At 46.9% G+C, this 25,697-nt stretch overlaps 1 long non-coding RNA gene across 1 annotated transcript in view; it reads right to left on the bottom strand.

Annotated features, from left to right (window-relative positions):
• LOC140077007 (uncharacterized) overlaps positions 1 to 24,380 on the bottom strand; it is a 30,603-nt gene extending 6,223 nt beyond the window's left edge. Inside the window, exon 1 of the long non-coding RNA XR_011849690.1 lies at positions 24,119 to 24,380. This is a non-coding gene — a long non-coding RNA (uncharacterized lncRNA). The remainder of the gene's footprint in view (positions 1 to 24,118) is intronic.
• Positions 24,381 to 25,697: the final 1,317 nt, after the last annotated feature.

Here is a 25,697-nt window from a genome sequence, read left to right as displayed (position 1 = left end):
CTCTCTGTACCATACGATGGGAGTCACCCAGTCCGAACTTTGAGAGAAGAAGCCGCACGGTGGAATAGGAACGTGTGAGTTAACATCTCCGGACAGCGTTCCTGGACGGCACTCACAGACGCCATCACACGTGGAAAACGGCTATCAAACAATCCACACAGCATTTGGCGTTTGGTCACTCCCTGTCACGGGTGGACCCGCGACCCACATCGCGGGCTCACCCGTGCCTCTCGCTCCCCGCAGGCACCGCGCCAGCGCATCTCACCTCTCCCCGCTCCCGAGTCCCGGCCTCGCTCCGTGTGCGCGCGGTCCCGCGCCTCAGGGCGCGCGCGCGACACTTCTAGAAAATTTAAAGGGCCAGCGCGCCATTAATTGGCGCTGGCCACATTGCCCAAATCTATTTAAGCCTGCCTCTTCCTGCAAGCCCTGCCGGATCTTTGTGCCCCACAGCCTTAGAGAAAGCTCTGTTGCGATTTGCTGCGTTCCAGTGTCTCCTGCGTTCTAGTGTCTCCTGCGTGCCTGACTCCCTCTGTGTTCCTGCGTTGCCTGACTACCTCCGTGTTCCAGTGTCCCTCCGTATTGCTGTCGTAAGTTCTGTGTTCCCGTACCCTTCTGCTTGGACCTCCTGTTGCTGACCCCGCTTTGGATTCTGACGTTGCATCTCTGCCGCCTGCCCTGACCCTGTGCCTGGACTGTGACCCCGAGCTTGACTGCTGTTTCTGTACCTCAACCTTGGCCGCCACTGCAGACAAGTCACGCCTGAGGAACGACCTGGTGGTACCACGCCGCAGCTTGTCTAACCCGCTTTGCGGCGGGCTCTGGTGAAAACCGGGTACCACTTAGACTCCGGTCCCAGGTAGTGGCTTGAGTCATCGTCTGCAGTGGTCCAGCAGATCCACATCCCGCAAGCCTGACAGTAAGATCCGGCCATGGATCCCGCCGAGGTTCCGTCTCCTAGTAAGCCTGACCTCGCTACTATTGTGATCCACCAATCCCGGCAGATTGCTGCGCAGCGTGATCAGCTGGAGCAGATCACTGCCATGTTGCAGCAACTATTGGCCAACCAACAACCGCAACAGGTTCAGGAAGCTGCTCAAGCGACTTCTACAGCTCCGACTCCTCTCCCTGCTGTTGAACCCAGGATGCGCTTGTCCATGCCCAGCAAATATGATGGTGATCCTAAGATGTGCAGAAGTTTTTTAACTCAGTGCTCCCTGCATATTGAACTTATGCCGACCCAGTTTTTTTCGGAACGATCAAAGGTGGCGTTTTTAATCAGCCTACTCTCTGGGAAAGCCCTGGCCTGGGCTACACCCCTGTGGGACAGAAGCGACCCGGTTACGGCCTCTCTCTCAGCCTTTGTGTCCGAATTTAGGGCCGTGTTTGAGGAACCAGCTCGGGCCTCCTCCGCCGAGTCTGCCTTATTGAACTTGCGCCAGGGGAATTCCTCTGTGGGAGAGTATGCGGTCCAGTTCCGTACTTTGGCGTCTGAACTTGCCTGGAATGACGCCGCCTTGTCTGCCGCTTTCAAGAAGGGTCTCGCCTCTCATGTGAAGGACGCTCTGGCCGCTCGTGATCTTCCGTCTACTCTGAATGGTCTCATCACCTTGGCCACTCGGATAGACGTGCGATTTAGAGAGCGTGCGGAGGAATCACGCTTCGAGCAACCTCAAGTCCGTCCACGACGCCTTCCCCGCCTGGCCCCGGTCTTCCAAAGACCACTCCAGCCTCAGGTCTTACCATCCGCAGAGGAGCCTATGGAGGTGGACAGAGCTAGACTCTCCTCCCAGGAACGCATCAGAAGGCGCCAGGGTAACCTTTGTCTTTATTGTGCTAGTCCGGAGCACTTCATCGGGTCCTGTCCTATCCGTCCTCAGCGTCCGGGAAACGCCAGCACCTAGGGTTCTTGGGAGAAGCGTCCCTAGGTGTCTGCCAAGCTTCTCCACGTCTGTTGATTCCGGTGCTTCTCAGCGTTGGCGCCAGTCCCCAGATCCAAGTCTCTGCATTCCTGGACTCCAGCTCTGCAGGGAATTTCGTGGATGCCGGTCTGGTCTCCCGGCATCACATCCCAGTGGTCCGCCTTGAGAAGCCGTTGGTCATCTCATCCGTAGGTGGCCAGATCCTCTCTGACCCGGTCTTGTACCGCACCAAGCCTCTGTCCTTGCAAGTCGGAGTGTTACACAAGGAGAGACTGTCCTTTTACGTGCTACCTCGCTCCACGTCCTCTATCCTGTTGGGTCTTCCGTGGCTGCAGCTCCATGCTCCAGTTCTCAATTGGATGACAGGGGAGATACTTCATTGGGGTCCTGAGTGCCGGTCCCGCTGTATGGGAGCCTCCCTGCCTGTACCTGTATTGGCCTCCTCTCTGTCTAAGAAGCCTTTGGAGGGTTTACCCACGTGCTACCAGGACTTCTCTGACGTCTTCTCTAAAAAGCAGGTTGAGACTTTGCCACCGCATCGACCCTACGATTGCCCTATTGAGTTATTGCCGGGCACTTCTCCTCCCAGAGGTCGAGTGTATCCACTTTCCGTTCCTGAAACCACAGCTATGTCAGAGTATATCCAGGAGAACTTGCAAAGAGGTTTCATACGGAAGTCCTCCTCTCCTGCGGGTGCAGGATTCTTCTTTGTTACTAAGAAGGACGGCTCCTTGCGTCCTTGTATTGATTATCATGGACTTAATAAGATCACGGTTAAAAACCGCTACCCTCTGCCACTGATCACTGAACTGTTTGATCGCCTGCGCGGTTCCAAGATTTTCTCTAAGTTGGATCTTCGCGGGGCCTACAACCTTATTCGTATCCGCAAGGGCGACGAATGGAAGACAGCATTTAACACCCGAGATGGTCACTTCGAATACCTTGTGATGCCTTTTGGATTATGCAATGCTCCAGCTGTCTTCCAGGAGTTTGTCAATGACATCTTCAGGGACCTTCTGTATACGTGTGTAGTGGTCTACCTGGATGACATCTTGGTGTTCTCTCCGGATCTCAAGACTCATCAATCTCACGTACAGCAAGTCCTAGGCCTTCGAGCCAATTGTCTCTACGCTAAGCTCGAGAAATGTCTCTTCCATCAACGGAGTCTACCTTTTCTTGGTTACATCATCTCCGACAGGGGTCTCCAGATGGATCCTACCAAGCTGTCTGCCGTTCTTCAGTGGCCTCGTCCAGAGGGTCTTTGCGCCATTCCTGGGCTTCGCAAACTACTACCGTCAGTTCATTCCTCATTTCTCTACTCTTGTTGCCCCCATCGTGGCAATCACCAGGAAGGGCGCTAATCCACGCCTTTGGCCACCAGCGGCTGAAGAGGCCTTTGCAAAGTTAAAGTCCGCCTTTGCTAAAGCTCCGATCCTTTCTAGACCTGATACTGAGAAGCCTTTTATCTTGGAGGTGGACGCATCTTCTGTCGGTGCAGGGGCTGTGCTTACCCACAAAGGACCCAGGGGCCGAACTCTTACGTGCGGTTTCTTTTCCAAAACTTTTTCTCCTGCAGAGAAGAACTACTCTATTGGTGACAAGGAACTTTTGGCAATCAAACTTGCCCTGGAAGAATGGCGTTATCTTTTGGAGGGTGCTCGCTATCCAGTCTGTGTTTATACGGATCATAAGAACCTTTCGTACCTCCAGACTGCCCAACGTCTTAATCCCAGACAAGCCCGTTGGTCACTATTCTTCTCCCGCTTCAATTTGATGATCCACTTCCGGCCAGCAGAGAAGAATATCAAGGCAGATGCCCTGTCCCGTGCCTCAGATGTTGTTGGAGAAGAGCCGGTTCCTCAGTATATCATCTCTCCAGAACAGTTGGTTGCAGCCGCTCCTGTGGATCTTCGGCAGCTTCCCCCTGGCAAGACGTATGTCCGACCTGCTCTGCGGAAGAGGATTTTGTTTTGGGGACATTCTTCCCGCCTGGCTGGGCACCCTGGGGTGCAACGCTCCGTGGCCCTCATCTCCCGCTACTACTGGTGGCCTGACTTGGTCAAAGATGTTCGGGACTTTGTGGGATCCTGCACCTCCTGTGCTCGAAATAAGCCTTCTCGTCTAAAACCGGCTGGTCTCTTGCTTCCGTTGCCGATACCCAGTCGCCCGTGGTCTCACGTGGCTATGGACTTTGTCACGGATCTTCCATCTTCTTCGGGCAATACTGTCATCTGGGTGGTAACAGACCGGTTTTCGAAGATGTCTCATTTCGTTCCTCTTCCAGGTCTACCGTCTGCTCCACGTCTTGCCAGTCTCTTCTTCCAACATATATTCCGGCTACATGGGCTTCCTCTGCACATTGTCTCTGATCGTGGAGTTCAATTTGTCTCCCGCTTCTGGCGCTCACTCTGCGGCCAATTGCAGGTGAAGTTGGACCTTTCTTCAGCCTACCACCCTCAGTCCAATGGTCAAGTGGAGAGAGTCAACCAGAGTCTGGGCTGCTATCTGCGTCATTTTGTCTCTGCCCGTCAGGACGACTGGTCCACTTTGTTGCCCTGGGCAGAGTTCTCCTACAACTCTCTGGATTCTGAGTCTGCTGGTGCTGCTCCATTCTTTGTTGTCTATGGAAGAATTCCACGCCCTCCACTCCCTCTCTCAGTTCCCTCGGATGTTCCTGAGGTGGAAGAATTGGTGCAGGACCTCAGCTCCGTATGGAGACAGACTCGTCTATCTCTACTTCGGGCGTCTGCTCGCACTAAAATCCAGGCCGACAAGAAACGCAGATCTCCTCCCGTCTTCTCTCCTGGGGACAAGGTCTGGTTATCTTCCAGGTACATCCGGCTGAAGATACCTGGTTACAAGCTCGGTCCTCGTTTCTTGGGTCCTTTCGAGGTCCTGACCCGTATCAATCCTGTATCCTACAAGTTGCGCCTTCCTCCCACCATGCGCATCCCGAACTCCTTCCATGTCTCCCTGCTCAAGCCTGTCATCCTGAACCGCTTCTCCCGGCAAGTACCTCCTCCTATCCCTGTGGCTGACTCCACCGACACCTATGAGGTAAAAGACATCCTCGATATGAAGACAGTAAGGGGGAAGCGGTTCTTCTTAGTCGACTGGAAGGGGTTCGGTCCAGAAGAGAGGTCTTGGGAGCCGGAGGACAATATTCTGGACCGTGATCTTCTGCAGAGATTTCTTCAACCCAAGAAGAGAGGGAGGCCGAAGGGGGGGTACTGTCACGATGTGGGTCGCGGGCTCACCCGTGCCTCTCGCTCCCCGCAGGCGCCGCGCCAGCGCATCTCACCTCTCCCCGCTCCCGAGTCCCCGCCTCGCTCCGTGTGCGCGCGGTCCCACGCCCCAGGGCGCGCGCGCGCCACTTCTAGAAAATTTAAAGGGCCAGCGCGCCATTAATTGGCGCTGGCCACATTGCCCAAATCTATTTAAGCCTGCCTCTTCCTGCAAGCCCTGCCGGATCTTTGTGCCCCACAGCCTTAGAGAAAGCTCTGTTGCGATTTGCCTGCGTTCTAGTGTCTCCTGCGTGCCTGACTCCCTCTGTGTTCCTGCGTTGCCTGACTACCTCCGTGTTCCAGTGTCCCTCCGTATTGCTGTCGTAAGTTCTGTGTTCCCGTACCCTTCTGCTTGGACCTCCTGTTGCTGACCCCGGTTTGGATTCTGACGTTGCATCTCTGCCGCCTGCCCTGACCCTGTGCCTGGACTGTGACCCCGTCCTTGACTGCTGTTTCTGTACCTCAACCTTGGCCGCCACTGCAGACAAGTCACGCCTGAGGAACGACCTGGTGGTACCACGCCGCAGCTTGTCTAACCCGCTTTGCGGCGGGCTCTGGTGAAAACCGGGTACCACTTAGACTCCGGTCCCAGGTAGTGGCTTGAGTCATCATCTGCAGTGGTCCAGCGGATCCACATCCCGCAAGCCTGACACTCCCGCATACCAAAAGCAGGAATACGAACACAGGGGCATCCATACCAGTTGCTGTCAACTAATCGTGAGTGTTCAAATTTTCATATAGCAACATTTATAAGCAAGATTATTTTAACTGTCCAAAAAACGTTCAAAAACGATCTGTAAGAGCCATTACAGGTATAGGGCCCTACATCCTGTCAGTTAGTAAAACCTCCTGGACATCAATTTACCTCCAATATAATTTTTTACAAATTCTATATATTTTTAGCTACGTATTTTTATATGGACTTTTTATCAATCAATTTTTTCTGCACACATTTTTCCACATATCTGTCTTTGGTGTACACCCATCAGAAGAACTAAACAGGCAAGGACCGACCAAGCTCCTACATCCTTCTGTTTAGAACTCACTTGAGACATTATATTGTATAAGTATACACAGTGTATGTGTTTCCACGAGGAGGGGTATTATAAGAAAAGGACCAACCAAGTCCCTGCACCCTCACGATCAAGATACCAGAGTATACATAATATACATTTGTGGATAACACTACACTGTTTGTTACAATTTTTAAATTAATTGTTTGTTGTATTTTTTAAAAAACTAATTGTCTTATTATTCGTCAGAAATTAAAATTGTATATAATTCATTTCCGAAACCGTTTTTTGAGAGTGCCCACAACCACAAAATCTGTTGTTGAATTTTCCTTCCTGGTCCCTTTTGGTGATGAGACCTATTGTGGCTGCACCTGAAATCGGCTCAATAGAAATCGATAAGTGCCACTAAATTCACGATACAACAAATAGTACAAACACTGATTCTTTAAGATAAAGGATAAAATTTCTTTTCAAGGTGATGATTAAAAGATGGAAATCTAAAAAAACAAAAAGAGTGGTGTCCTTAAAAGGTATTGGCAAGTATCTATCAGAAATCTGAGGTGTTTTTTTTTTTTTTTGCACCAAATATGTTGCATGTTCCATAATTGCGGGCACCATCTTGCAGCACAAAAACATATCTTAGATAAATCCACCCCCATTGATTTTATTATTGTTGTTTTTGGATTTGTATTCCATTGTGAGGTTTTGTTTCTTTTGCTAATAACATTTATTGCCTGTAGGAGGCACTCTTACCTCACATTTGTGACCAGAGCACAAGCCTGTACATTTTACGGACAACCAATTCATTCAATAATGTACAATGCCCTCTAGGGACCAGAAGCAGAACACTATAGTAGATTATACTGCAAACATTTACATGGTGTAGACAGAGTTTAATTGTCATCACATTTTGCTATATTCCTTGAACACAATGAGCATAAGATATGGCATATAAAGTAGAAAATATTCCATAATGAAGTATTAAATCAAAAGTCTTCCTTTATTCATCAGAGGTGTGGTACAACGTTTCAACCATATAGGTCTGTATCAAGCAAGATGCTTGACAAATACCTATATGGTCGAAACGGTGTACCACACCTTTGATGAATAAAGGAAGACTTTTGATGTAATACTTCATTATGGAATATTTTCTACTTTATCCACAATTGGATTCTGGCAACAAGGATCAACATCTGGCGTGCACCCCTACCCATGTGGGAGTTACCACTAATTTGTTGGCTGACTGGATACTGTTGCTCACATGAGTTTGCATATGATATCGCATATTATATGACAAAGTACAAAAATGTTATCTGAGCAGTTTACCAAACCCACCTTGTATGCTCCAATTTTATTCTGAACTACTATGTTTCTGATTAGAACCCTAATAATAATTATATACTCGAGTATAAGCCTAGTTTTTCAGCACAAAAAATGTCCTGAAAAACCCAAACTAGGCTTATACTCGAGTCAAAAAAATAAATAAATCAAAACTCGCCTTTCTGGCGGCACCCGTGGATCTTCTGTGCGATCCATCCAGTATTGTTGTGCTGCACGACGGGGAAGGGGAAGGGGGGGCTATATACACTGGGGCAGGGGCTGGCAGGCTATATACACTGGGGCAGGGGCTGGCAGGCTATATACACTGGGGCAGGGGCTGGCAGGCTATATACACTGGGGCAGGGGCTGGCTGGCTACATACTGGAGAGGCTGTGACCAATGCATTTCCCACCCTCGGCTTATACTCGAGTCAATAGGTTTTCCCAGATTTTTGTGGTAAAATTAGGGGCCTCGGCTTATACTCGGGTCGGCTTATACTCGAGTATATACGGTAATTAATTCTTTATTTATATATATAGCACACACCGATTATGCAGCGCTACACAAAGCATGACAAATCGGCATGGCCAATGGGCTTTCACTAATTTCTACTCCTTTACAACGCATCCATTTCAGCCCAAAATGGGAATGTCACTATAATGATTATTATATTGAAAGGAAGAGCTACTGGTGACTTTTTTTGGTCTGGAGGTACCTTTTTTCACCTACTCAGCTGTTTACTCCCAGCAAAAATGTCTCTTATTCAGCAATGCATTACAAATCATGGGGTAAACCTTGCAGTGTAGTAAAATCGTCATCAGTTCAAACCATAGGAGTGATAACCTCTCTCAGAGATCACAGTCTATGAACATAATAGTGCCATATTTAGTGAAGCCCAAGCACATCCACTATTATGTGCACGTGTAGACCTGTGCATGGAACAGTGGAGTCTAACACTCGTTTTGACAGTCTTTATGCACAGAGCCGGAAGGGAACACATGTAATGTGTGCATGTGCATGATTTGAGAAGCGCCAACTACATTACAAGAATGTAGGATGGACTCCATGAACTCATGACTGCTTTTTTGGAAAAGAACCATGTTGTTTTTCAGGTGAAGAGAGATAACTTTCTTCCTTTCATCCTCCTGGTGTGTAAGTAGAGGGATTTTCTATTTTAAGTGGTGCTGGAATATCAGAAAATATTGAATGTGTGTTTCTGTGAGTGTGTGTGTGTGTGGGGTAGGTATGTATTTAAATCTCTCTGCGAGTCGCGTCACACTGATTTGTAATCTCCATTTCTTGCTGTCTATACTGACTGCTGGCCCAGATGGCCAATGAGCAAGATATTGTACCCCTTTCCATTAACCAGGTTCTTTAAATGGGTGCAGTGGGCCACTCTTCACCATTATTAATATCAATATTTTTAGATATATAAAGCTGGGTGTGTCATTTTGAGTTCAGCTATGGATTTAATGATGGACAGCCAAACCAGTCATCTGCTAAGGATGGTTGTCAGGTACTCCTTTATATATCTGCCCAGTTCTGATTACTGGTTGCTGTTTGCAGTACTCTGATACTTTTTGCTATTGCTTTGCCATGCTGTGTATCTGGCCCTTGCTACGTTATTTGACTATTCTCTTGACAATTTACCGGTAGTTCCATGCTAATGTCCAAATGACCAAGGTGGTCAAAAACACTGATTTACCTTTTGAAGAAAGATTTGACTGCTTTCTAAGAAAGATGTGAGAAGCAGCTATGAGAAGTATAAAAACCAATATTGCAGCCATTTCAGTGGAAGGAACCCTCTATTTCTGGCTTGGTGAACTAGAAATACACTTAAAAGGGAATGGAAGAACATTAAAGGAATTTGCTTTTCGGCAAAACAAGGTGCTTTATCAAAAGCAGCTTGGTTGAAACAATGGTCAAAGGATATGTTCAAAATCAATGTGCAGTGTATCTTTTATCAGCAAATACATTTTTGGGCCTGAGTTAAGCACTTAGAAAAAAGCAGAAGATTATCTAAGTGTGAGGTGTGGGTGGGTCTGTGGACCCTCTGGACCACCGCGGGAGATGGTACTAGCTGACGCCTGGGACTGGAGTCTAAGTGGCACCTGGTCTTTACCAAAGCCTGCCGCAAAGTGGGTTGGTCTTGCTTTGGCGGGGTGCCACCAGGTCGTTCCACAGGTGCGACTAGCCCATGGTAGTCCAGAGAGTCCAGAGAGTCCACAGACCCGCCAAGGAGTCACCTCCGGAATGCACTGATCTTTGTAGCATTGTCGCCCGGAATTCTCAACAGATTGCTGCTCAAGGGGAACTTCTAGGCTAGGTTGCCTCCGCGCTTCAACATGGCCTTTCAAAAAAGGACTGTCACCACAGATTAAAGCCTCACTGGCTGGCTGCCCATGATGTGCCAGCTACTCTGAGTGGTCTTATCACCCGTGTGCCAGTGAACTGCCTCACAAGCAACCACAGGTTCCGCTACCCCCACTACCTCGCTTGGCTCGCCGCTCTGGTCTCCCGGCATCGCGTTCCGGTGGTTCCTCTCAAGAATCCCTTCTCCATATCGTCTGTCGATGGACAAATCTTGTCTGATCTGGTCCGGTACCACACTAAGCCAGTTCTTCTCCAGGTTGGAACTCATCACAAAGAAAGACAATTCTTCTATGTTCTACCATGTTCCACCTCATCTCTTTTCCTGGGTCTCTCATGGCTGCAACTTCACTGTCCAGTCCTCAACTGGAAGACTGGGGAGGTCCTGAGTTGGGGATCAGGATGCCACTCACGCTGCATTTCTTCACCGCCACCTTTCCTATCCTCTTCAGACACTACTGGTAAGGAGCCAGTTCCTCGGCAGCTACCTCCCATCAAGAGGAATGTTGGACCTGCTCTCCAGAAGAAGAGGAGGCCGAAGAAGAGAGATGGCCCTAAGGGGGGTGGAGGGGTAACTGTAATGAGTGCCCCACGATCCATGTCTCGGATTGCGGGAACACTCATGCCTCTCTCTTTGGTGCGGCTTTTGGGCCACCACAAGCCTGCTTCCCATTGGACTGGGCCACGTGCATTCCCGCTCTCTAGGGCGCTCGCGCTCTCTAGGATTTAAAGGGCCAGTGTCCTGGTGATTGGTGCTGGCCACTTCCAGGTCTGCTATATAATTCGGCAGCTCCTATCATTCCCTGACGGATCTTCAGCCATTCATTGTGAAGTGAAAGCCCTCCTGTGTTCCTGCGTTTCCAGTATTCCTCCATGTTCCTGTATTTCCAGTGTTCCTCTGTGTTCCGGTTCCTGTGTTCCTGTTCCAGCATTCCTGTTCCGTGTGCCTGCTCCCGTGTTCCTGCTGTGAGGTCCAAGGTTCCTTTCAGGGCACAGACTGTTTTCTGCATTACTACCTTGGCTGCCACCTTGGGCTAGTCGCACCTGTGGAACGACCTGGTGGCACCCAACCACAGCAAGACCATCCCGCTTTGCGGGAAGAGCAGGTGCTACTTAGACTGCGGTCCCATGTGTCGGCTAGTACCATCTCCCGCAGTGGTCCAGAGGGTCCACAAACCCATTCTGCGCCTGACACTGAGCAGGAAGGAATCTATGAGGAATCTAGAAATGGAGCATTAAGCTAGCATACATTTTACATCCAATCTAAACCAACATGTGTTAGCACTTAAATACTACGCTATATCCCTCATCTTGTAATGTTTATAAAAGTAAAAGTAAGTAAGTAAAAGTTATTTACTGGAGGACAACCTCTAGGGTAGGAAATCCAGCCGCTACTCATTAATAAAATGTTCTTCAGCAGAGTCCCTCTTTACTGAAATGTCCACAGCAGAGTATGCCTTTACTGAAATGTCCACCAGCATGGTCCCCTTTACTGAAATGTCCACAGTAGAGTCCCCCTTTACTAAAATGTCCACAGCAGAGCCCCCTTTACTGAAATGTCCACTGGCAGGGTCCCCCTTTAATGAAATGTCCACTCCTGATGCCCCCTTTAATGAAATGTCCACTCCTGATGCCCCCTTTAATGAAATGTCTACTCCTGATGCCCTCTTTAATGAAATGTCTACTCCTGATGCCCTCTTTAATGAAATGTCCGCCTCAGATGCCCCCTATTAATGAAATGTCCGCTCAAGATGCTCTTTCCATCATTACTGTTATGTTCACAGCCGGGCTCTCTTTAACAAAAAAGCTATACTCACCTTCTGGCTGCTTCTCCTGGCCCGCAGCTCTGTCTTCTCTATGACAGAAGAGCAGAAGACGGAAGGTGAGTATAGTTTTTTTTTTTAAGACTGATGGCGGATCTTCATAAAGGGCTCCGATATGAGCGGGCTTTGCCCCCTCCCAAGATCCGCCATTGAGCCTTCTACAGAGATACAGTCCCAGATCCAAACTCAGTACATAGATACAGTGCCAGAATCAAACTTACAACTTATATACAGAATCAAATCCAAGTTTGCTTTTTAAAAAAAATCTAGAACCTAGCTTACTACATAGATACAGTATTAGACCACGTCTGCTACTTACCGTATATACTTGAGCAGAAGCCGATGCAAGTATATGCCGAGACTCCTAAGTTAAACACAAAAAACTAGAAACACCTATTGACAGCCCCCCCCCCCCAGTATATAGCCTGCCGGACCCCTATAGGATATAGCCTGCCAGCCCCCTGTAGGATATAGCCTGCCATCCCCCTGTAGGATATAGTCTGCCAGCCCCTGTAGTATAGAGCCTGCCTGCCCCTATAGTATATTGCCTGCCAGCCCCCTGTAGTGTATAGCCCGCCAACCGCCTGTAGTGTATAGCCTGCCAGCCGCCTGTAGTGTATAGCCTGCCAGCCGCCTGTAGTGTATAGCCTGCCAGCCCCCTGTAGTATATAGCCTGCCAGAGCCCTGGTATATAGCCTTCCAGCCCCCTGCAGTATTTAGCCATCTAGCCCCCTGTAGTATATAGCCTGCCAGCCCCCTGTAGTATATAGCCTGCCAGCCCCCTAGTATGTAGCCTGCCAGCCCCCTGTAGTATATAGCTTGCCAGCCTCCTGTAGTATATAGCCAGCCAGCCCCCTAGTATATAGCCTGCCAGCCCCCTAGTATATAGCCTGCCAGCCCCCTGTAGTGTATAGCTAGCCTTCCCCCTGTAGTACATAGCCTTCCAGCCCCTGCCCCCAATATAATGCCTGTAGGAAAAAAAACAAAAAGTGTATTCACCTTATGAGGTCCCCCTGGCAGGTCCTCTTCTATCCATCGCAGCCCCAGCATCGGCTCCATGTCCCCGCGCGGTCCGTCACAGGTGCTGATGTCAAGATGCCTGCAACAGACCGTGCAGGGGCATGGAGCCAATGCCGGCCCGCAATTTATGGAAGAAGACCTGCCGGGGGCGTCAGGAGGTGAGTACACTTTTTGGTTTTTTTTCTCGAGTATAAGCCGAGTTGGGGTTTTCAGCACATTTTTTGTCTTATACTCGAGTATATATGCGGCAGATACATACCCGAACCAAGCTTGCTTTATAGATAAAACCTGAACCAAGCTGACCACATACATAAAGTGCAAGCATTAAAGGGGTATTCCCATCTGGACATTTACATTTAATTTATTCATTTGCCATATGTAAACATTTCTTCAATTGAATGTTATTAAAAAAATGTTCCTGTGTGAAGATAATTTCTCATAAATGTAGACATGTTGTTCCTTAGAAACGAGATGGCTTTCTCGGATACGACCACCTCATATTTTGGCAGCAGTGGCCAGACATGCTGTATTGACCCTTGTCTGACCACCTGGCTTCATCAAGCATTACCACATGACGGCAGTGGGACCTGCAGTAACTCCCGGACATTTCATATACAAACACCCTTTGTGCAATCCCTCCAGTTGGACTTGCTGAGGCAGAATACCATCAGGTGCGATTTGCCCGCAGTGATGGCCAAGGCAAGGTACAGAATCGGCAAGCAGAGTCAGTTTCGTGGTTAGGCAGAAGGTCAGGACAGGTGACACAGGATCAGAGTTGGAAACGTAGCTGAAGGTCAAGGGAGGTGGCAGAGAATCAAGGTCACCAATGTAGCAGACAGTCACAACGGATACTACACAGGAATCACAATAGGAAGCTTTCTCATGGGTGCGCCTGCGCCCTGAGACCCCCCCCCCCTTTGAAGAACACCACAGTCCAGAATATTGTCTTCAGTCTGAATCCTCTCCAGTCGATAAGAAAAAAACATATCCTTCTCACCGTCTTCATGTCCAGAACCTCCTTTACTTCAAAGACATTGGTCGAATCAGCCTCAGGAGAAGGAGGAGCTACTTTTCGGGAGAAGGAATTCAGGATGACTGGCTTTAAAGGGAGACGTGGAAGGATGCACATGGTGGGAGGAAGGCGGAGCTTGTAAACCACAGGGTTAATGCGCTTATGCACCTCAAATGGACCCAGGAAACAAGGACTGAGTTTGTAGCTGGGAATTTTCAGACGGACATATCTGGAGGACAGCCACACTTTATCACCCAGAGAGAAGACTGGAGGAGGCCTGCATTTCTTGTCAGCCTGGGTGTTGATGCGGGCAGATGCCCAAAGTAGAGACTGCCGAGTCCGCTCCCAGATGGGCTTCAGATCTTGTACCAAGTCTTCCACGGCAGGAACATCAGAAGGCACAGAAAGAGGAAGAGGTGGGAGTCGTCCATAGACAATAAAGAATGGAGTCCAGGGAATTATAGGAGAATTCTGCCCAAAGTAACAGGGTGGACCAGTCATCCTGTCTGCTTGACTGTGGATGATAGGTGGAGGCAGAGGCATAACTATCACGGTTGCAGAGGTATGACTGAGACCGGGCACATTGTCAGTCAGAGGCCTGCACCTGACCCGTGCGCTGCATCTGACCCGTACTGATCTAGAACGTGCGCTGGATCCAGGGGGGCCCACAGTTGTCACAATTCAAAATGAGAATGGACCCCCTCCCCACCAATCTCACCCATCACCCAGGCTGACGCAGGTTTAATGACGCGTCTGCCTTTGCCGGGTCTGCTGAGGTCTATGACCCGGCACTTGACCTGGCAGACGCGTCATCAGGCAGGATATTACTAATGGCTACTGGTGAGGGGCATGATATTACTACTGGCTACTGGTGGGGGGCAGGCTATTACTAATGGCTGTTGGTGGGGGGAGGCTATTACTAACGGCTACTGGTGGGGGGAAGCTATTACTAATGGCTACTGGTGGGGGCAGGATATTACTAATGACTGATGGTGGGGGGGCAGGATATGACTACAGGCTGTCCCCAGGTTACATATTAGATAGGGTCCATAGGTTTGTTCTTAAGTTGAATTTGTATGTAAGTCTAAACTGTATATTTTATAATTGTAGCTCTAGTGACAATTGGAGTTTCAAATTTTTTTGCTGTAATGGGACCAAGAATTTTCAATAAAGCTTCATTACAGACACTTTACAGCTGATCAGTGCAGTCTGGGACTATAGTAAAGCATTCAGAGAGCTTCACCAGAGGTCACAGTGAGCAGAGTGGTCCGTCTTCAACTAGGGGTCGTCTGTAAGTCAGGTGTCCTTAAGTAGGGGATTGCCTGTACTGGTGGGAGGGATATTACTGATGGTCATAGGGGGGGGGGGGGAGAATATTGTCTGTGACCTGGCTACTATGACTTGGCTACTATGGGGAACACTGTTACTGTTTGCTGCTGTGGTGGTCCTGTGACTCTTAAAAAAAAAGAAATATGCACCTACCTTTTCCAGCGCTGCTGATGTCACGCGCCGCGCTCCGTCTGATCCGTGCCCATTTTTTTACAGGGCACAGAAGTCGCGCGCATGGAGCTTCTGGCCCGGGAGGTAGGCCGTCCACTCCCAATCGTCCCTATCTCTCAGCATTTTAAGGCTGACCGGAAGCTCCCTGTGTGCCCCTGTAAACAAACCGGGGCACATATTAGACGGACTGCAGTGAGGGACATCAGGAGAGCCGCAGGAAGTAAATACACATTTATTTTTTTACATTTTTTCTAAATTATTTCTTAAACTCTGATACCCCCTTTAACTTAAAACAGAGGACACAACCTAAGGCCTCATGTACACAAACACTTTTTGGTACTTTTTGAAATTCAGCCATTGTTTCATAGGCTACCACACTGCCCCATTACTTTCTATTGGCTTGCAAATGATGAGCTGCTGACAGGCTGCGAAAAAACACCCTCCAGTGTGGCACTATAAAAAACTGAAATGTGTGAGTATGTTTCAATGTTTTTATGCATAGTGGGGGGGGGGGGTGTTGGGAATATTTCCCTGGGGCCTAGAGGACTCAAGTTACGCCACTGGGTAGAGGAGAAGTCCGGCCTTACTTGAAGTTGGTTGCACAAGGAACACCAAGACCTGGAAACAAACTGGTCCCCTCAGTCCGAGACAATGGGGCAGATTTATCAAGCTGTCTGAAAGTCAAAATATTTCTAGTTGCCCATGGCAACCAATCACAGCTCAACTTTCATTTTACTAGTGCTCAGGAATATTTTAAAGGGAAGCTGTGATTGGTTGCCATGGGCAACTAGAAATATTCTGACTTTCAGACAGCTTGAAAAATCTGCCCCACTGTCCTGAGGAAGTCCATGAAGCCATAAGATGAGAACAAGCTGGCAAGACGAAGAGCTGACGGCAGACCAGGTAGAGGAAGGAAGTAAGACATTTTAGAGAAACTGTCTGTGACCACCCAGATGATTGTATTACCGGAAGAAAACGCAAGATCCGTAATAAAGTCCATGGCCATGTGAGTCCACAGGCAGCTAGGAACAGGCAGTGGCAGGAGCAGAGCTGCTGGCTTGAGACATGACTTATTTTGGGAGCAAGAAGCACAGGAACTCACAAAGTCTCGTACATCCTTGACCAGACCTGGCCACCAGTAGAAACAAGTGACGGGAGCGACAGATCTCTGCACCCCATGATAGGTCTTGCTGGGAGGAATTTTCCGTAGATCCGCAGGAGCGGCAACAACAAGCCTTCCAGGAGGAACAGTATGTCAAGGAACTGGTTTGTCCCCAATAATATCAGAGTCACGAGAGAGGGCATTGGCTTTGACATTCTTCTCTGCTGGACGGAAATGGATCTGGAAGTTGAAGCGAGGGACCAACAAGCCTGTTGTGTATTGAGGCGCTGAGTGGTGTCTTAAATCGGCACTGGTACAATTGATCCGAAAGCCAATTTTTTTTTTCGGCTTCCTTCAGCACCCTTGGGTCCCAGCACTTTCCTGGGTAAGCAGGGTTCTGGCGCCGGGCCTGCCAATGGAGATGGTTTGTGGTGAACTTGACTGCAGAGTGAAGGCAAAAGGGCCAACAAGCTAAGCATCACTGGGAACTCCTTCAAGACTGTTGGAAGACCATTTCAAGTGACTACCTCTTGAAGCTCATCAAAAGAATGCCAAGAGTGTACAAAGCAGTAATCAAAGCAAAAGGTATTTGTTAAACATATAATTCCATAGTTTTGATGGCTTCAGTGGGAATCTACAATTTTTAGTCAGGAAAATACAGAAAACTCTTTGAATGAGAAGGTGTGTTTTGGGTCTGTACTGTATACATTGTATTAAAAGTGTTTATATCTGTTCATAAATGTGTGCGCATGAACTATATGTGTATGTATATAAGTATATAAATGGTTTGTGTATATATGAGTGTATAAATGTGGGGGATCGTAACTCACATGTTTGAGTACACAAATATGGATATTTTTAGCCATAAAAAAACCCTAAATTATACCAAAAAAATACAAAAAAAAAATTCTAAAATATACAGAAAACTAATAAATGTGGGCCATAGTGCTTACTCTTGATCAATGCGGTTCTGGGACAAAAGCTTTGACTTCAATGTTTCACTAGATCTTATAATGGTTCATAGTCAGGACATTATGCAGGGCATTCATTCAGTAGAGTATGTTCTCTTTATTCTCAGCATTATTAATTGACTGTACTCATTATTGTAGTGTTTTATTTTCTTTTCTTGCAAATGAAGCCTTGGTCTATGGTGAATCATTGCTGAGCATTGTGTTCAATCTAGCACTCTCCATTTTCACAGTGTAATGATTACTAGTTAACAGTTAGGAGGGCAACTGGTCAAGCAGTGAATGACCCTCATGATAAACCCATAACATATTCCATGCCGTGTACTGGGAAGCTGGAAAAAAATTCCAAATGCAATGAAATTGGTGATAAAATGCATTTGCACCGCTTTCTTGTGGGCTTGGATTTTACATCTTTCACTGTGCACCCCAAATGACAGGTCTACTTTATTCTTTGGGTTGGTATGATCACAGGGATACCAAACTTGTATAGGTTTTATAATGTTTTCATACATTTACACAAATTAAAACCTCCTGTACAAAATTTTTTTTTTTTTTAGATCTTCTGGCGCTAATAACTTTTTCATACTTTGGTGTATGAGCTGTGGGTGGTGTCATTTTTGCGACTTTTGATGACGTTTTCAATGCTAGAATTTTTAGAGCTGTACGACCTTCTGATTACTTTTTATAGAATTTGTAATATTTTTCAAAATGGCAGTAAAGCGCCATTTTCAAATTTGGGCGCTATTTTCCATTACATGGCTAAACGCATGGCTAAACGGGAAAAACTGTTATTGTATTTTGATAGATTGGGCTCTTTCGGATGCGGCGATACCTAATGTATCCATGTTTACTATTTATTAATATTTATATCAGTTCTAGGGAAAGGAGGGTGATTAGAATTTTTAGTTTTTTTTATTATTATTTTTTTTAACTGTTTTTTATTTTTACTTTTACTATTTTTCAGACTCACTAGGGTACTTTAACCCTAGGTTGTCTGATTGATCCTATCATATACTGCCATACTACAGTATGGCAGTAAATGGGGAGTTTCTTCCTCATTCATTACAATGTGCTGATAGCACATTGTAATGAATGGGTTAAAATGAGACAGTCTTTGGAAGACCTGAGGCTGTCATGGCGACGATCACCCCTCCCCGATGACAGCCTCAGGTCTTACGAAGACTGTCTCGTTTTAACCCATTCATTACAATGTGCTATCAGCACATTGTAATAAATGAGGAGGAAAATCCCCATATACTGCCATACTAGGGAGTACCCTAGGGAGTCTGAAAAATAGTAAAAGTAAAAATATAAAAAAGTTAAAAAAAATTGTAATAAAAAACTCCTGTAGACTCCTGTCCTCCAGTCTCCTCCTGTCCTCTAGCCTCCTCTACCAGTAGCCTTCTGTCCTCCAGCCTCTTCCTGTCCTCTATCCTCCTCCTCCTGTCCGCTAGCCTCCTCCTCATCCAGCCTCCTCCTGTACACCAGCCTTCTCCTCCTCCTGTACTATATCCTCCTACTGTCGTCCAGCCTCGTCCTCCTGTCCTCCAGCCTCCTCCTGTCCTCCAGCAGCCCCCTGTCCCTGAGCTTCCTCCTCCTGTCCTCTATCCTCCTACTGTCCTCCAGCCTCCTCCTCCTGTCCTCCAGGAGCCTCCTGTCTTCCATTCTCCTTCCCCTGTCCTCTATCTTACTCCTGTCCTCTACCCTCCTCCTGTCCTCCAGCCTCCTCCTGTCCTCTATACGCCTCCTGTCCTGTATACGCCTCCTGTACTCCATCTTCCTCCACCTCCAGCCTCCCCCTGTCCTCCAGCAACCCCATTGTTTTCTATCCTCTTCCTGTTCTCTATCCTCCTCCTGTCCTCTATCCTCCTCCTATTCATGTGGCCCCCTGCCCTCTGGTATTAAACATAAAAATCCTGTTTCTTACCTTCCCTTGTTCCCCCGCAGTCACTCTCTCCTCTCCCGTGCTCCGACTGACTTGCGGAGAGGGTGGGGCCAGCCGGGGGCTCACATGACTCGTGCTGACATCATGTAAGGAGGTAGCAGGGGCTGATCCCGCCTCCTCCTTGTCCCCAGGACTTGGAACAAACTGGGGGAGACAGGGGGAACCCAGGACAATCTCTCTGCAGCCCTTGACAGTGGGACAGAGCCCAAAAAACTGGACTGTCCTGCTGAATCCGGGACGTTTGGGAGGTATGCCATTAGATATTACATTTATGTAAATGCATTTTGAACATTATTACACCACATTTACCTAGACACAATGGGGCAAATTTACTTACCCGGTCCCTTCGCGATCCAGCGGTGCGTTGTCCGACGAGGCTTTGGGTCTGGAGCGATTCACTAAGATCGCGCATCCGAGTTCCTGCATGTGTCGCTTCTGCGTCGAGGTCCGCCGTAGTTCACCTGCTTCTTCCTGGTGCATGTGAGTGCATGCAAGTCGTGCGCCAAAACCCTGGGGCAATCCAGGGCAAAAGAGAAATATTCGGGAAACCCGACGAAAAGTGCGGCGTTCGGACCCTTAATAAATGAGCCCCAATGTGAGCGCTATGTGTGCTATGTGTTTACATCAACGTGATAATTGAAGTGTTTACTTATATGCAAGTTGCACATTATGTACAGTATATACCAAGTTTACGTACACACCATGTGAATGGGATGTTTGGCTGCATTCACACGTTTCATTTAAACAGTGTTAACATGAAATGATTTAAATGCATTCGGTAACATAATGGGGCACATTTACTTCCCTGTCCATTTTGCGATCCCCGATCCGGAATGTCCGACGAATGTGGATTGTGCCGCGATTCACTACGAGTGCGCACCTAATATCCTGCATCGTCCGATGACCTGCCCCCCTATTTGTGTCGCCTGAAAGCCGGCTTCCGAAAAGCCCAACGGAAATGTGGCCACGGGACCCTTAGTAAATAAGCTTTAATGTGTACGCAATGTTTACATAACAGTTACGAAAATTGTTGTATCCAAGGACAACCATCTTGTTTCTAAAGGACAAAATGATGAAATTTATGGGAAATTATCTTCACACATGGGTATCTTCTTTATAAAATGTAATTGCAGAAATTTATATATATGGCAGATAAATGAAATGTGAATGTCGAGATAAAAATGGGTTTTTGAAAGAAAGCGGTTTTTGATGTCCAAACATGGAGTGGAGTAAAAATAAGAGAAGTAGCAGCATCTCCATTGTATGTTCTCACTCATTAGGATCTATACCTACTTACAAAACTGCATCAGAAAACCTTCATGTTGGAACACAGCCTAACAGTGATGGTTATGTGTTTGTAGTCAGTTAGGTTTCTCACTTAACTTATCAGAGGTGAATCCTGAATAAAATATATATTTATATATATTTTCTTGTATAAATCACGCTGTTACTGATGGGGACATAAAATGGCCTAGGCCACTTTATATCCTGGGGTATAATCTGACCTAAGCAGAGCATGGAGGTGCCGATCATTGCTATGGCAACCCTGAGGTCCGATAAAGGACCCCATGGATGCCTTTAGTCAAAGCCTGCTAGATCGTGCTCTCTGCATTTATAGATCTGAGTCTTTCGAGGCACATAGGACTCATACAGTGTCATACAGGGTTATTTAGAACATTAAACCACCAGTTCATAAGGAGTAGTAGAACTATGCTATATCCGTATGCATACCTCCCAACCTTTGAAGTGGTGAAAGAGGGACAAAAGTTGTGCATACCTCCCAACACTTGTGAAAGGGAAAGAGGGACAAAATAACCATATTATCATAATCATCTTCTCAATAATCATTTTTTTTAACCTACTAGGGATTCAAACCTAGAACCGGCAGAATCCATGTGCCATAATGACACAGCACCTCTATCCTAGCACCTCTATCCTCTGAGCCCAGTGCTTATCTAGCTGAGGATTTTTGGTAACTAAGAGCTGGTAACTGCTACTGTTACACTGTGACACAGAATGCCTTGGTATATAGAGAGGGATCTTCTCAGAGATTATTATTGTAATTATTGAGACAATTATTATTATTATTATTATTATTATTAATCTTATTATTATGGAGATGATTATTATTATTTTTACTATTATTAATAATCGTCTCCATAATAATAAAAATAATAAAATGTATAATAATAATAATAATTGTCTCAATAATGACAATAATAATCTCTGAGAAGATCTCTCTCTATATATCAGTGCATTAACTCTGTGTCACAGTGTAACAGTAGCAGATAACAGTTCTTAGTTACCAAAAATCCCAAGCTAGACAATCACTGCGCTCATAGCTCAGTTGGTAGAGACTCCTATCTCTAATGCAGAGGGTTTTGGGTTCGAATCCCAGACTGGGCAAAAATTTATTTAATTACTGTTAATAAAGAGCTTGTGTCTGGGGAAGCCCTAGGAGACCATATATGGAGAGATGCTGAACCTGATAACGTGGTCCCTGCTCACTGTTAACCCGACACATCTCTCAAAATGATTCCCTGCCCGATGTCTGATCTGGGGAACCCTAGGAGATGTGACCATACATGGATAGAGATCTGAACCTGATGACGTGCTCAAAAGGATTCCCTGCCCGATGTCTGTAGAAGCCATTCAGTACTATGAGTTCAGGCTTTGAAAGTATTTACTATGGGGGACATGCAGGACCTGGAGGGAAAATCCATGACAATCTGACAGCTGCCCGTGATGCGGAGCAGAGGTAAGAAAAACGGGACTGTCCCGGCAAAACCGGGGCGGTAGGGAGCTATGAAGTTGTGGCATAACGTTGAATCACACTGTTTACCCTACCACTTACTCCACCTTAACACAGTTTAATGCCGCCCATTTCCCAATCACATTGTGCTTCCCTCATATTCAGGCTCCCCTCATATTGATACCCCCCTTGGTTGTGCCCCTTCATACTGTGTTCCCCCAGGGAGCAGCTCCCCCTCATAGTGCCTTTGAATTTTAGTTTAACTTGGTGACAAGCAGACATCATGAGCTGTTAATATCACATTACCCTACTTTTTCACTTATGTTGCCATGTCCAATGCCTCCTAAATTGCTTCCTTTTATTTATTTATGTTCAGTTAACGGTGAACTCCTTATGCTGCCATATAACATTATTAGTAAACTAGGTGAGAGTAGACAGATACTAGGGAAACTATATACAGTTACAGTTTTTAAATAAAGCAGCAGGAGTAATGTTTTTAGTATCACTTTTGCTGCCCTCTAATGGTTGTTTGGGTCAGCACACACAGCATATGACCAGGCAATACACAAGGTAGAGGGTGACATTGGATATGTAATTTTTGGTGACAATTTAGGAGATATCATGGGCTGTTATATCACATTACTCTACTTTTTCTTTACTTTTCATGTCCAATGCCTTCCATGTCACTTCTTTTTATTTATTTTGTCTCCTTTCCAGGGTCGGACTGGGGTGCCAAGGGCCCACCAGTGAAATTAATTCTGGGGGCCCACCAGCTGCTTAATGGATACGTGCGAGCCACCCCCATGTATATTTTCATTGTGTTTCTGAACGTGCTGCAAATGCAAGGTGTGAATGCAGTCTATGGCCATGTTCACACATTGCGTTTTTGGTTGCGTTTTTAAAGCTTAGGAAAGACGATCTGTTCCTCTTCCATTTTAATGCATGTCTTTTTGCCATTCAGTAGACAAACTTTAATTTTCTGCAACCAAAAAAACGTAATGTGTGAACGCAGCCTCAGGGCGAGTTCACACGTTGCATTTTGGTTGCTTTTTCATTGCGTGGGGTCTGCTGGTAATACTGGGGCTGCGGTCACATGTAACGAGGGGTATGCTGGTAATACTGAGGCTGCGGTCACATGTAACGAGGGGGATGCTGGTAATACTGAGGCTGCGGTCACACGTAACGCAGGGTATGCTGGTAATACTGAGGCTGCGGTCACACGTAACGCAGGGTATGCTGGTAATACTGAGGCTGCAGTCACACGTAACGCGGGGTATACTGGTAATACTGAGGCTCTAGTCACATGTAACGCAGGGTATGCTGGTAATACTGAGGCTGCAGTCACATGTAACGCAGGGTACGCTGGTAATACTGAGGCTGCGGTCACACGTAACGCAGGGTATGCTGGTAATACTGAGGCTGCGGTCACACGTAACGCAGGGTATGCTGGTAATACTGAGGCTCTAGTCACATGTAACGCAGGGTATGCTGGTAATACTGAGGCTGCAGTCACATGTAACACGGGGTATGCTGGTAATACTGAGGCTGCGGTCACATGTAACGCAGGGTATGCTGGTAATACTGAGGCTGCGGTCACACGTAACACGGGATATGCTGGTAATACTGAGGCTGCGGTCACACGTAACACGGAGTATACTGGTAATACTGAGGCTGCAGTCACATGTAACGCGGGGTATGCTGGTAATGAGGCTGCGGTCACACATAACACAGGGTATGCTGATAATACTGAAGCTGCGGTCACTTGTAACGCTTCCTCTAGCCCTTGCATTTGGACAATACAAGACACCGGGTGCGGGTTACCGATCGCAGGCGTTTGCATAGAAACGCATGCTACCCCCCCACCCCCTTGCGCTTTGATTCCATTTCTAAACACAGTCAGCGCGTTACGTGTGACATCACTCCTTATTCTACTAAATAATATTTATACTAAATACATTCAATCAAAGTACTACAACTTTCAGCATCTCATTCAACTGCTGGGAGTTGTAGTTCTCTATGTATGTACACATTGCAGGGATGTAATGAGGTGCACTGTGTGTGTGTACATGTGATGCACTTTTATTTTGTACCTTTCTCTTGTGCTGGAAGCCATCAGCAGCTCCTTATCCATCCTGAGCTCCTGCACATGAGTGCCGCCTGTGCTGTGCCAGGGGGAGGACACTCCAGCATGACCAGGAGGAAGGGGGCCCACTGTGACAACTAGGGGGCCCACGTCCTCTGCTCTGTAATTAGTGACAGCTCACTGTCTGCTCCTCCAGTGAATCAGGGGCCATGTTCTCCTGCAGTGACGCAGGGGCTGAGGTGCTCAGTGCAGGGAGGAGGAAATGTCTTACTCCCTGCCCCAGCGCTGCTGTGGGAAGAGCAGAGAACCTGTCTCTCCCTCCTGCAGGACGTCATAGTCCCCCCTGCTGCCCCCCTCCTCCAGCCTCAGCTGAATGTGCCTGCTCAGACACAGGCATAAGATGGTGACTTATGATAAGGGCCTGGGGTTTTGACAGGTATCCTGCGAGCCTGCTCCTTTCCCTATATCTCTACTAAACTCCTTATGCTGCTAATACTTAGCACTGCTAATCTGCAGTGCCTGTGTCAATATACATATCTGCTTATTTAATAATAGGAGTTGTTTGAGCAATACTGTGGGGGTAGAGAGGAAGATACTGTAGAGGGAAGATATAGGGAAAGGAGACATAATCAATTAAACATTTAAATATTGAAATAAAAGTTGTATTTTATGTATTTGACCAATAGGTTTTTGAGTTACCTCCTTGGTAACTTGTGTTAATTTAGATTGGAATCTGAACCCAGTCAAAAAACTAAAAAGGTCAAGAGTTACTGTGTTACTAAGCTTCAGTTTGGGAAATATATTTGAGGGGTTTGCTAGAGATACTATCCTGGAGTATCAGCATGGGTTCATATGGGGTCAGTCCTTTCAGACTAATCCATCTACCTTCCATGAGGAAGCATTTGATACTGTACCACATAAAGGTTGGTAAATAAACTGAGACTGCTGGAACTAGGAGAGGGATTCTTCACTGTAAGAGCAGTGAGAATGTGGAACTCTACTACAGGAGGTTGTTATGGCAAATACTTAGCCCATATACAAAAGAGTATATAAAGTTTATTGATTACACTTAAAAATAGAACATCACACAAATATGGGTGGCTACATGGCAAAACCAAAAAGGTGCTGGGCAGCAAGAATATGCAATGTGCATTAGGCGTATAATAAATAATATCATAAAGTGCATAGTGCAAAGCCTAAAGTGAAATACATCATAAGCAGATCAAAATGGGTGGTTAAAGCGCAAGGAGGCAAATCACAGTGTATACCTGAAAGATAGGACGTAGTGGAGCGCATAGTGGGAGAGCTGCCCAGCACCTCCCCGACACGTGGGGGCCCCTTGACAAAGTCCTGTGTGGACAAAACACGCCTAATGCACATTGTACAGGCGGTCCTCTACTTAAGAACACCCGACTTACAGACGACCCCTAGTTACAAACGGACCTCTGGTATTTGGTCATTTTCTGTACTTTAGCCCTAGACTGCAATAAACAGCTGTAGCAGTTATTAACCCCTTAAGGACGCAGCCATTTTGTAGCATAAGGCTCAGCCCGATTTTTTGGATTCTGACTTGCTTCGCTTTATAT

The sequence above is a fragment of the Engystomops pustulosus genome, chromosome 1, assembly GCF_040894005.1.
Source record: "Engystomops pustulosus chromosome 1, aEngPut4.maternal, whole genome shotgun sequence".
NCBI classification, from domain to species: Eukaryota; Metazoa; Chordata; class Amphibia; order Anura; family Leptodactylidae; genus Engystomops; species Engystomops pustulosus.
This window is presented reverse-complemented; position numbering and strand designations above follow the sequence as displayed.